Source organism: Macrobrachium rosenbergii, chromosome 15, assembly GCF_040412425.1.
Source record: "Macrobrachium rosenbergii isolate ZJJX-2024 chromosome 15, ASM4041242v1, whole genome shotgun sequence".
In the NCBI taxonomy this organism is placed as follows: Eukaryota; Metazoa; Arthropoda; class Malacostraca; order Decapoda; family Palaemonidae; genus Macrobrachium; species Macrobrachium rosenbergii.
The window spans coordinates 36,481,391-36,495,120 of NC_089755.1; the positions used below are offsets into that span (position 1 = coordinate 36,481,391).

The 13,730-nt window shown below is 35.6% G+C and overlaps 1 long non-coding RNA gene across 1 annotated transcript; it reads right to left on the reverse strand.

Annotated features, from left to right (window-relative positions):
- Positions 1-4,468: 4,468 nt before the first annotated feature.
- Positions 4,469-13,064, reverse strand: LOC136846553 (uncharacterized). The gene is made up of 3 exons (XR_010855443.1): positions 12,925-13,064; positions 10,868-10,995; positions 4,469-8,435 (listed from the first exon to the last, which is right to left on the reverse strand). It is a non-coding gene; the product is annotated as an uncharacterized lncRNA (long non-coding RNA).
- Between the last annotated feature and the right edge of the window lie 666 nt (positions 13,065-13,730).

A 13,730-nucleotide genomic window follows, 5' to 3' on the forward strand; every position in this document is an offset into this window, starting at 1 on the left:
GTCAAGATTCACTTAATTTGACATCAGCTCTGGTCTGCTTGTGGATGAAGCCCCACCAATTTTAGGACTTGCTTGTTCATAATATTTATGACAGTATCAATTTGTACATTCAGCACGTTTGTGCAGCATAAAAGCATTAACATCTATCATACACATTTTGCGTAATTTAAATAACCTCTGTAGTATCTGATTTAAGAATATGCATCGACTAGGACAGTCGATTACTAGAGAAGTAGAAGATTGCCAAAGTTGGGTATAAATGTATATGTATAAATTCATATGTAAAAGATTGATATTTTTAAGGAAATTATGCAAAAGTTCATGGGCATCTTGAAAACTAGAAAATGTGTCGTAATGTGAAACACAAAATCTTGGATAAAATTTGAAAGGTAATATTAAGTAATTTAACGTTAGGTTTTCAGTTTTTCCTTGAAGTTTTTATTAAAAAAAATAAATGCAAGCCATGCTTAAACCATTTAACCATTTCAGTCCCAATAACCTTAGAGGAAACTTTGATTATCTTGTCATAAGCCTATTCATGGAACTAGACTTTGGCTTTGAGTGTTGGCAGAGGTAGCGACAAATATGTTTTGTTCAGGGTTCATCATTGCATAAGGAGGTTTTAATTAAAGAGCAATGTCTGGAGAAACTGTCTTGAAACTGACGTTATTATATGGTTTAGTAAACCAGGTACACACACACACACACACACCATAACAATCATAACAGAACGCTGGGAGTGTTCTTAGAATTAATCAGGTCGAGAGTCCTAGTATTTGTCAATAACTAAATATATTTCCTCGTAGTCACTGGCTTCCTGACCCGATAATAATTGGTCTAATTTTAAATGGTTATTCCTTGCACATCAGTACAGGTACATTTGAATGTTTTAAGCTCCCAAATGTCTTGAATCAGCGCACGTTTTTGGTGGATGTTTGATTTTTGTATTCTACTGGCGTACTGAATTCCGCTACACGAAGTTAAGATATTCTATGCTTGTTGCGTTCCTCAGTTTCTTGTACTTCTAGGTAGGCAAAGATAGCGAGTCGTTGTCCCCTTGAGTTTTCATTAAATCGAGACATGTCTCAAAATTAATAGATTTTAGTGCCATTGATTTTATTGTTCTGTGAGCAAATAAATGCAAGACTTTTGCACAGTTATGTAGATTAGTGGATTATTTTTTATGAAGAAATGAGAAAGAAAATAATTTCAATGTACTGAGTAATTGCCTTTGACAGAAAGCCTGGGAATCGGTGATTATGAATACTGTACTTGTTCCACGAGAATTTCAATTTCAGTTATCAAATTATTAAGTCATAAACTCAATGCGGCTGATTATTTTTATGGCGGTTCAAATTTAATCTCTGAACGCATAGAGACTACGAATCAAAAGTCTTGACGTTTTTTAAATAACTCATCATTTTTGTAAATCTTAAATGTAATCTATGCTGAAAACTTAAATGACAAAAGTATCAGTTGCTGATCGTATGTCTTGTCATGTAAACAAATTTAGCTATCGTAAATGTTCATTTAAATGTTACGTTTCACTTCTCTGCTGGCCATTGAACTTATTTGTCTTAAGTCGAAAATGATAAAATATTCATGAGACTTTGACTTTAATTTAATGTTATCTGGCAGATCACATTTTAGTTATTAAGATTTCAAATTTCATATAATTTCGTCTGCCGAGGAAGCATGCATAAATGTGACAGAAGTTCGTGTTAGTGATAATTCAGACTATAATTGTCGAAGATTTAAGATCTGAGACTTTAAATTTCTGGCTTATGTAGATATTCGGTAAGATATGTTCAAAGTATCCGTTGAGAATGAAATCCGTGAATGAAATAAAATTATATTGTATGCTTAAAATTTTTTGGACATACCTAATGTCAGCTATTATTTATGCAAAAGGTTCATAGTACCAATATTAAATAGGTTACCAGAAACCATTCAGCTAGATTACGAGTAGTGTTTAGCCTCAAGGGTGTCTAAATTTGATATAATAAGCCCTCATTTTACTATGTATAGTGCTGTCAATTTGTTTCCAGGAAATATAATATACTAACCGTAACTTTCTTCACGCTGACAATTCAGTGGTTAAGTACTACGTGTTTCCTTGACTGTGTAAATTGCTTGCATCTTTGAAGCCGGTATTCCGAGGGTCTGATTGTACCAGTAAATAGTATATGTAAGAAAAGATGTTCGGATCTTTCCAAGATAGGGCCCCCAAGGGTTTTTAACTCAATATGTATCCACCTTTGCGGCGTGTTCAGTACTAGCCTGTTGGGGATGTCCGTAAAAACATAAACAAAAGACTGTAAATATCATAAAGATAATGACCCCAAAGAAATATTAGTCCTAGATAACGAACCCCGAACTTTGCTGGGGGTCACTATCTAGGAAAGCTCCAGATGTTCTATGTAGAAGGGAATCGTCTGGCATTAATCATTATATCGGCTTAATCTATAGTCTGAGTCGCTGTTTCTAATGAGCCGCCTCCATCCGCTTCTGTCTTGAACGGGCCATTTCATAATTGGTTTTGGCTGTTGTTTTACGGACAGATGCCCTTCCTAGTTCCAACCCTCCCCTAATCTTCCGATCATGAGACTGGCACTGAGTTAGGCTGGCTTAAAACCCCGGTGGCTAAATATGTCGTCTTGTATTCATATTTCGTGGGTAAGTTCGTCTCTCCGAGTTGCTTTCCTGAAGGTTCGTATTTGAAAGCTTATTACACAGGTGAAGCTAAGTGATTTGGCGGTCCACGTGTAAGGTGAATGTGTACTTCGGTCCGATCTGGCCTCCTGCTGGGGGAAGAGGTACAGGGTGGTCAGGGCAGTAGTCTTGCACGTCTCTTCTCTTTTACCCGACTCAATCACGTACATAAAATGGGATGAAATCTAGGGGCTATTTAGCCATTTGTGAATCTTGTCTGCTTTTGAGAGGGCTTCGGGTGTCATGAGTAATGGATCGTGCTGAAGTTGCATATGGGACCCAAGATGACCCCTCCAATTCCCCACAATTTCTATGATTTTACTAAATAAGAATGTTTCCAATTTCGAAAAATTTAATTATTCCCTCCTGTCTAAATGTGTAGCTGCTTCTAATTTGTCTTGAGGTAATGTTCATATCCATTCTAACAATAAACGTGTGACTGACCTCGTTGAGTAATTAAATATCTATAAGCTAAACTGTTCAGCATTAGCTTTCAAAAGCCTTTATACTTTTCTTGGTGTCTTTAATTCACAATCATTGCGATTGTTGCTTGTAAAGTTTGTAATAAAGTATTAAAAAAGGAAGACAAGGAAAGCATTCAAGGGCCTAGTAACTTTGCTCATTCAGAAAAACTGCTTAACGTGTTCGGTTACTAGGTGGGATTGGGGTGGGCCTTGGTGGGCTTTCCTTTTCCTCCTTTATTTAAATATTCTAAATTTTCTAAAGCACTACTTACTCTTACAATCATGACATACGAATTCAAAATTCTGGACTTCAAACGCTTTGAATATGTGCAGAAAAAGCAAAGAAAACAACATTTTTTTCCCTTCATTACGCCATATTCAATGTATGAGGATACCTTTGAGTCTGGCCTAATTGTCGGATGAAATGCTACGTTTTCTATAGCCTTCTGGCGTTTGAAGTTTACAGAAAATGAGGCTTATGCATTTGAGATATTTATTGTCATTGATTTTGATGTTTATTCATATTATACAACTAATTGACTAAACTGATTATACTGAAACCTGTCTCATATACGACATTCAAACTTCTACAATAAAAGTTCTGAACGAATTTTCCTTGTTTTATTACAGCCAGATGGTAAGTCATAAGTACTTACGTAATACAATCACAACCAACTGAAATATCTTTAACGGAAAAACGAATAGCAATTGTGCTTCATTTTTAGTGGGAGGCTTTAGAATTTTTTTAATGAGGTTTTTGAACAACTCAAATGACAAGCTAATGACTGCTATGACTTCAGTTGTTAGAAGGAAAAATCTATCGAGCAGAAAGCTGGATTAGTGTAGTGGACAGATGTCCAAAATGGTTTACCAGACTACACACCAGCCGTTTTGACTCTATAGTATTCATCGAAACACTTTAGGTGTACGTTCTCATTCCATCAGTGGGAGAGTGAACAAGTTCTGTATTTGGGGAAAGAACAAGCCCAAGTGGACTTGTGGTTTTACCTAGTCAAAAGCGAGGTCTATTTCATGGGTTCTTTGGCCCTTTTTCGGGGTGGACAAAGGCATTTGCTGGTGCTGGAAGAGGGAGGGGGGCGCTTGGGGAGAATACTCAGTCATATGGATGTTAACAGTGGGAGAATACTTCATGGCTATTGACTTTTTTTATGTATTTTAACCAACACTTATTCTGTATTTTTATAATACTGTGTATATTTAACCAAAACTTATTCTGTATTTTTATAATACTGTGTATATTTTTATAATGCTGAAGATAATAAAAGATGAAATAGTTTGACTTTACTTTTATTTCTTGTCTCAACATAAAATACGTACATGAAAATTTCAAGGCATTGAAAATATTTGACTTACACATTCGAAAGTATATTTGAATTTGACTTTTACACATTCGAAAGCATAAAAAAAAAATCTTATTTTGCAACCGAAGTTAAATGTACTTGATAAACACCATTGCTTACAAAAACTGCTCAAGGCAATTAAGCAGTGATATACCCTTATCTCAATAGCATATCTCTGAAGCCCCTTCATCTTCCCGTATGGCTACAACTACTCAATACAATCTTTAAACGCAAAGACCCTAAACAACAAAACAGGTTCTTGAGATGTAATCAACCCAACACATAACGTTATCGAGTTGGCAGTAATCCTGAGATTAATGACCATTAACGTCGCATACTGGGCCAATTACTCTGCAAGATTTTTTCTTATACACACTTTAGTCTTTTATGCAATACAAAAAATCTTATAGGCACTTTAGTCTTTTATGCAATACATCACTCGTTAACTACAATTTGTTATTCACAGTTAGTCTTTGGACGAGTACCAAGGTACTCCAAAGATTCTCAATGAAATAAGGGTTTATTTGCTCATTGCTTAATTTCCTTTACCAATTTGACATAAGCAGTTGTCTTTATAAAGTAACATTAACCTTATTGTAATACATATTGCACAAAAAAAAAAAATTAGGGCAAATTATGATAATTCTAACATTCTATTGGTGATCTGAACATTCAAGTCCCTTGACTACTTGTAACATTTTGACCTATTTAAATAAGTTGGACACAAGGTACCGTTTGGCGTCACAAAATACAAATCACTGAGGTGATTTCAAGTAGATCATATATACATGCACATATGTTAAAATCTTAGAATGACAATGCTGAAAACACGTCCTGACATTTTACCCTTGACCCTGATGGTTTTAATCATTAAAACCATGCTCCTTATAATAATCTAATTACTTTGAATAAAATGCTTTATTTCCGGATGGAACCTTCTGTCAATCTTGCTGCTTTTAGCTATGATAAATGGCTTTTGCTACTGTTCCTGACAAGTTATTTTTTTACCCCAGGAAAAAATTGTAAACTATAACGCTGATTTCGCAAAATCAGCCATGGTCCACATTTCTACGATAGATCAAACTACCCAATTTTGAAAATGTAACTTTAAGAATTCCATTAAAAACTACCCTTCTTGAAACATTCCCTTTAAATGTTACATAATCTTACATCACCTTTGGAAAGCTGCTCTTTTACTCTTTGTAGCATGACGATTCCTATACATTTCAATCTACTGGTTTGGGGGGGGAGCGGTAAACTAAGCTATAATCTAGTATAAATAGTACAACTGACTTCCAACCAATTAGTCTAGTATTTCCACGATAACCAGTGTTAATTGCAATGACTTTGTCCTTATCCTAATCATCTCAATAAAAGTGATAATTATCTCTACCCTTTTGGCTAAAGAGACTTGCAGATCGTGAAAAAAGGACCCTAAAAGCTCCGCTCGTCTCCTCCCTCTAACGCCACCTCAAAATTTACGCATCACGAAAAAAAAAAAAAAAAAAAAATCAACCTAAACCAACCTCGAAATATTCCCTTTCAAAGTGCACTTACGAAGGAATGTATTTAAAAATGAGCCCTCCTTTCTACATTCCCATTAAAATTTAAATTTTTCTTCATTCGAACATTCACTCAGTTTCCACTTACAAGATATTCTTTCATGATTTCCTTCAGTTATATTACTTCCTCTAACTTTTCTTTAAAAAAATTCTTTAAATACCACTCCTCATGCCCTTTAAGAATGAAGTCTTCCTTCACCTCAGAGAAAATGACTCCCTCAAGCCTTCAGTTCAGGAACTAAGCAATACCTCCCAGAACTATCCCTTACTAAAGCCTTTCAAGAACTATTCCCTTATAAACCCTTTCCTTTAAGAACGATTCCTTCCTAGTCTTTAAAACCTTTTCTTCCTTCGTTTCCTTTTAAGATTTTTTTCCCCCTGGGCCTAGGCCTACATTTTCCCGCGACAAACTGTTCAGCTATACGAATTTTACCCGAGGCTTTTCACAAAACATAACCCAATTTGGAGCATAGGCCTACATTTTCCCGCGAAAAACTACGTTCAGCTGTGAAAATTATACCCCAGGCTTTTCACGAAACACACAAACTGGAATAAGCAGCTGCAGAGCATAACACCAATTCATCACTTGTACTTTCCATAGACAGTACAAAGAGAATATACGATGCTGAAACCCAGCAGATAATTGGTATCGAAAATGCTTATCCCTGTACATTCTACACAGCACTTCATCATTCGAAGACTACGAAATCTCACTGAAAGTATGTGACACGGAAATTCAAAATGAAACCATGATGACTATTTTTAAACAAGGAGGCATCCCATACGTGTGACTGAATCAATGAGGTGGTTATGCGGGTTTGAAAACTAAAGTTTACGAAATTTACATAAAACTGCTACACCATATTTGATGTCCTTTTGAAGTGCTTATTTAAAACCAATTTTTACAAAGCACTTTGGAGAAGAATGGAGGCACAACAGTGGGTTTATTCTCTATATATAATAAACCATATTTTCCAGTGGACAAACTTGATTTCGTCAAGATATTAAGGGTGCGTGAGAGAGAGAGAGAGAGAGAGAGAGAGAGAGAGAGAGAGAGAGAGAGAGAGAGAGAGACCTCATTAACTATTGATAAAAACACTTCACAACCTCAAACCAAGGGTGCCATCTAAGCAAGCTTTCTAGATGTGGACGGAACAGACGTATTTACTTTATTAACAATAAAGCAATTTTGATTTATTTTTGCGTGTGATCATGCCTAAACGATATTCCATATACTGTAAGCCCTTTATTCATACCTAGCTCGTGTACTTTGTTCATCACGCAGATATAATTCCAATTAGCTATGGTACCTAACCCCAAAGCTATGTTGGTCATCATTGAGAACAAGTTACTGAAATGGACGACGCAAGCATTTTCCTGTACAATAACCACTGCAAACAAAGGACGAAAGGGTATGGAAATTCATAGAATGCTAACGAAACATTTGAAATTATATTGTAGGACACCTAAAAACTAGTGTTAAGAACTGACATTTTACCAGGAAAAGTTGTAATGATAACAACATGATGTAAAGTTAACTGAATATATGCAATAATAACATGAACAGAACAGTGTAAAAAGGAAGCACATAGTTTCAAAGTTTATGAATAAAGTGCTGTTAACATGTCAGTCACACGTTTGGGCAACTTGTTTTAAGGTACATAATTTCATGAAAATTCCAGTTGGAAACATCAACGATATCTTGTGGAAATTGAACATTTGACTTCTCATTAAAATCTTAGGTTACAATAACTTCAATACCAAAATCTTCTTATAAAAAAAATTCTTGTGCCACCTGTTTTTTATTCCTTAATTTCCACGCTTTTCAGGCGCATATACAAGAATATCTGAAGTAATATTTTGTCTCCAAGATGCTACTTTGTTTCCAGGGAACACTACTGATTAGTGATTACTACCAAGCATTTTTTCATTTTGGATTTGTCTTGATACATGAAAGTAAATTACAAAACCGATTCATATTAAACATGAGTAAATTTCAATCTGTGATGAATGGTTCAAGACAAGTAAGCTTCCATATGCTTATATTGTTCGATTTACTATGTTCAAATAAAGTTTGCTTTAGAAGTGACAATTTCAGCCATACTTGACATACCATTATGGCTCAGGTATCATGTCACTTGTAAACACCAACTGCAACAACAGTTTAATAACTCCTCGTGAAATTTGTTACACTATAATTCACATTATCTGCTGCAGATCTTCTGTTTGAACATTCAGAAACTCTTCATTGCATTAATTTCAAAATGGTCGAACAAATATCTGGAGATCTTCATGCTCAGGCCATAAATTAATTTCCACTGTTGTGACCTTTCAATCTGTAAGGAGAAATCAGTCATTAATAGTGAACACGTTCTATCCATTCTGTCTTCAGGTTCAACTGTAATTCACTACAAACAACTTTTATACCAGTAAACAGATATTTTTAACATCAAACTGGATCGAATTCAATTATGTGTAAATAAATATCAGATAGGCAAAGACATTTACATAATGTCTTTTCAAATATTACCTTTCACATAAACATTTGAAGGATCAATATTCTAATTACAAAACCTCCCACAATCCTTCACCTTATCTCTCCAATAAATCTGGTAAGTAACCAATTATAGTGTCTTCCACGGAATGGAACCTACTTCCTTAAACCACAGAATCAAGCAACCATACCTTAATCCAATTAATGAACCCAATGAGTAATGTGCCCTATATCAGTTCACCAAATAACTGTTACCTTACCTTACAGATTAATATGCTTAACTCTATCCTGTTGATGACCATTTCATATTTAACTACAGATTACTGTATTCCTTAACTCACTGACTACTATATACTAACCCAGCCAACCTTAATACAATGACAACCGTATCCTACTTTAACTCATGTACAGTGTACTACCCTACTTAACTTACTAACTTGTACCACCTTAACCCACTGACTAACATATCCCATCATAACCAACTAAATAATGTAGGCAGCAACATAACTTAACCCACTGACTTATCATACCTTTACCTATTGATTAACACATCCTTTCTTAACCTGTTAACTGACCTATCCTTAACCCCGAGACTGACCTCATCTGCATTAACCTAGAGTAATCTTATGTCAATTCACTGGCTATTCTGTCCTATCCAGTAATTTGCCTAAGCTGTTCTATTTGACTCAAATGTAACATTTTCTGTGATGAGGTCGTGCAACATGCTTAAGAACTCCTATGAATGCTAATGAGTTTCAAGGTTTACTCTACAATCTTATCAATATAAACTTTAAATTTGTATTACTAATACCCAACTTAATGATGACATGTGCTTGATGTGTGAACAAGTACAGTGTGCTATCCTGTGAATTTGTGAGAATGTATTCTAAATGGTATGCCAACTTTATATGTTAGTTATTAGGGAATATTATATCATTGGTATACATACTATAAAAATCAAAGAAACAGTCCACAAGTACATAGAAGTCAGATCACAGTGATAAAAAAAATGGTAATTTGACCTAAATTCTTAAATAAAATTTAATTTCATGAAAAAGAAACAGTTACAGCTCAAGGTGAAAACTGATATGTGAAATTCAAGATTTTGAAACAGCAAAAATAGATGGCTGAATTGTACGTTTGAAAGTATCTGAAAAGGAAATGGGACTTTCAAATTACACAATAACCTTGACTTAAAACTTATAAATGCAATAACCTCGGCTTAAAAATTATATATAAATGCACCAATCACCCAGTGTTAAAATTATCTTTCAACTAGAGTGATTGTCCCATCCTAACTCATTCTAACTCATCATTACTAACACAATTCACTGCTAAGTCATTCTTTCATTAATCCACTGAAAAGCTAAGACTAACTTAATTCGCTGCCTCAGTTCATGAAATAAAAAATCTTCTGTGAATCCCTAACTAATCAGCCTTCAGCTATATAACACAACCAGTCTACATGAATTGCCTAACTATTATATACCATCTCAGCTCACTGACCTGTTCTACTTCATTCTTATGACTGCCGTTTTCAATATCAGTCCATGGACAAACTTATCCCACCTCAGTTCATTGACTAACCTATGCTGCTTCAATCCACTGACAAACCTATCTTACTCCAACTTGCTCACTAATTTGTCTTTTGCCTAATGCATCCTTCATGAATGGCTCCACCAGAGTTTGCAAAAATTCACAGATTTTAGACTTCCTTTATATCCAGTTACAAATTAAAGGTACCATATTCACAGGACTTGCTAGCAATGGCGTGTCCTAGGGATTATCCTACTCTTAGAGCCTTTAAAATGTCTAAACTAGAAAAATATTTTAACCTTGAAAGTTATAAAATTAAAACCACAAGCACAAAAAATGGGGGCTAGCTAACGACAAAGTACATGAGCCAAGTTTTTGGAAAGTTGCAATACCAGAGGTTTTACTGTCTCCTTTGAACCTAAACAACATAACCTTCGGGAAGGTAACTAGGAGCTGTTCGGGTTAGTTCCCAGTGGATGTCAGTCCTGTCCAATTTCCAATTTTCATCTGATCTATTAGTTTGTCTTCTTATAAGAGAACTTTAACGTTTAGATTCACAGAGAACTACTGCAGCATGTCCAACCTTCCATGAAGTCATAAAAACTTAATATATTCATTTGCAATATTTACTCTCTCAAAAAAAAAAAACATATAAAATGCATTTCTAGTCTTGAAACAAGACTTTTTTTTCAGAACCCCATCCAACTTTCAATGTAGCAGCAATCTTAGTACTCTCACCTCAAACGGTCCCAGTTATTTCACCCAGGTAGTTTCTTGAGACAAATTTCTTCTCAAAAAATGACAGCAGAATTAAAACAAGTTTCTTCATATTGTGGTCTCCTGAACTTTCCAAGTACAAGCTGGACCTGAAGGAGATTAAAATTAATTAATTTAAAATAAATGCGTTCTACCAAATATCTTTAGACTAGCATGAAGCACATTGTACAATTAGATAAAAGAATTACACAATTTTGCCTTTATCTAGTATGGGCTTAAAAACGCATTACTGAATACCTTTTTCACTAGCAAGGCTGAACTTGTTTTTTAAGGCTAGTTCCCTAAATTTTGCTGGCTTTTAAGACAGCAATGCTGCTAGCTCTTAATAACCAACTTCATAACATTAAAACCTAGCCAAAGTATCCAGCAATGCCTTCTGGAATTTGCTTCATGAGACATGAGTCAGTTCATGTCCTCAAAATCACTATTGACCAAAAAGCCTTTCTTGGGCTTGACATACTCAACTCTTAACATCAAGAAACTCAACTACTGCATGTCACAGGTTAGGCTGCAAGCTGCAATTATAGTAACTTTCCAACACTGTTGACAAAGTGGACACCGATTTTATTAAAATAAAGGAAATTAACTTTTTATTTGTGTTAAATTTAAGCTGCAGGTCGTAATTTTGTTGTACCGAGTGAACTTCTGATTTTATCATATATTTCAAAATTTCCTAGTTATAGGAGCCAAGGACAACATGGGTACAGATGTCTAACATTCCTATGAATACTGTCACGGCCTCGAGAATACTTAAATGTTACGTGTTCAAATATAAGTTGTTTTTGGCCGTGAATATACCAAAACATTACAGGTAAGTTAAATGCATTCAGTAGGTGCGGTATCTGACACGGGCATTACTCAGAATCGCAGTGAATGGAGGTAATGTGAAATAGACTAGGCTGGGGATTTCTAATAGTTTGGACGTGATTTTGGCAAGTTAGACAAGAACGTCGTAATTGGAAGTGTAAGGGTCGTGCAAACGGAGATTACGTGAGAAGTAAGTTTTAGTGAGAAGTACGGCCTTCATGAATGTGTATTATTTGGAAAAAATCTTGCATTACGTTTTGTGGGAAATGATTGTCTAATCCATTACTGCCAGCTTACTTTATGAGTGATGGGTGGTCACAAGGAGAAAATAAGCGTCGTAATATCAGCTTATACTGGGGGAGGTCAGGGACCACAGTCCTTTTGGGGATACAGAGGAAGACAAAATTCAAGGAAGCCTAAGTAAGCAAGGACATATTTTTTAAGAATCCTTACACCTTAGTTCAGGTTAGGTCTGTATGGACATGGCTGGCTGGAGTTTTCATTTGCCCAAAAATTACCGTGACTAATTCAATTATCTGGGATGTTTTAGTCTTCAAAGTTTTCAATGAAGCTTAGTTAAAATTACAGCCGGCCGACAAAATATTACTTTAAATTCTTGTACAGCAAGTAAAATAACATAACAAAGAAAAACGTCAATTGCCATTAGTCTAGCTCACCGCGGACAGCGTCGGCTTAGCTTTACCAAATAAAAAAAACAAATTACCACCATATCTGCTAAGTGTAAAGGACGATATTTTAAAAAGTTAATTCTACAAAGTTTTAGTTTTGGCTGCAAGACGACTCCTAAGAAAACTTAATACTTTGCGTTGAAAAATATCCTTGGACCTAACGCAAAAGCATTTCATAGTTGATACATGTCTCACCCGGTCTTTCCACTCGTATTTTTCTTGGATAAAACTCATCAAAACGAAAACTTTCTTCTCAATACATGACCTTCGCAAATGCTTAATAACAGAAAAATAATTAATCAAATTACGACTTATAAGGTAACACAGTACCGGCACCCCCCCTCCATAGCTAACACGGCAAAATTGTAACCAGTAAACACCCTAGGTTACTCACGTTGGTATTTTCAAGCCCATTTTTTTTAGCGAAATGGTTATCATTAATATGTTGGCACAATGTTCATACATTATTTAAGCATATGCCCTATACCATGATTTTTATGCATACAATCAATATTCAATTACCTTCAGATCACAAAGCAACACCAAAATTCTCGCGACGTCCTTTCACTGACACGACAAACGAAACTGACGGAAACTACACAAATTCTCAAAGTCACCTTTCAGTTCCTTTCCCAGCTACGCCATCAAGTAGATTCCAGCCAATCAGGAGTCATCCGGTTCCAACAAAAAAAAAAAAAAAAGAGGATAACGGCTCCTGATTGGCAGGGGGATCCAAGATAGACCGCATCGGGAACAACTACATTCGCAAAGGTCGTTACGTCATTTTAGTGAAAGATGTGGCACCTGTTTTGGGTCGTTCATTGGTTCCGAAATCGGACTGTCTGTATCTGAGACGAGATAAGGCGATGCAATTAGGTAATTAAGAGTTTCCGAGAGAGAGAGAGAGAGAGAGAGAGAGAGAGAGAGAGAGAGAGAGAGAGAGAGAGAATAATTCTGTGCTGAATTTTTGCGACATTATGCCTTCTAACATTCCAATGATGGTTGGGAAGTCCAGAGGTGACCATCGCGCCTTTTATCGCCTTCAGTATTTTAACACTTAGAGCAAGGGCCAAGATGGTACAAACCCAGGTTAATCTAAACCCCCCAACAGACTGGGCTCTGTTGCATTTATCCTCAACAGACGAGATGCTTATGTCAGACTATGAACACCCACATTCTCCAAAAGGAAGTTTATACTGCGTAGCCGAAGTTAGACAAATTTCTCTGATGGTTCTGTAATCGGTGAACGATAATCTTAGTTCCTTCCCCACAACACTAAGCTATGCAATCGACATCCATGTATATCAGCTACATCAAAAACACCTTTT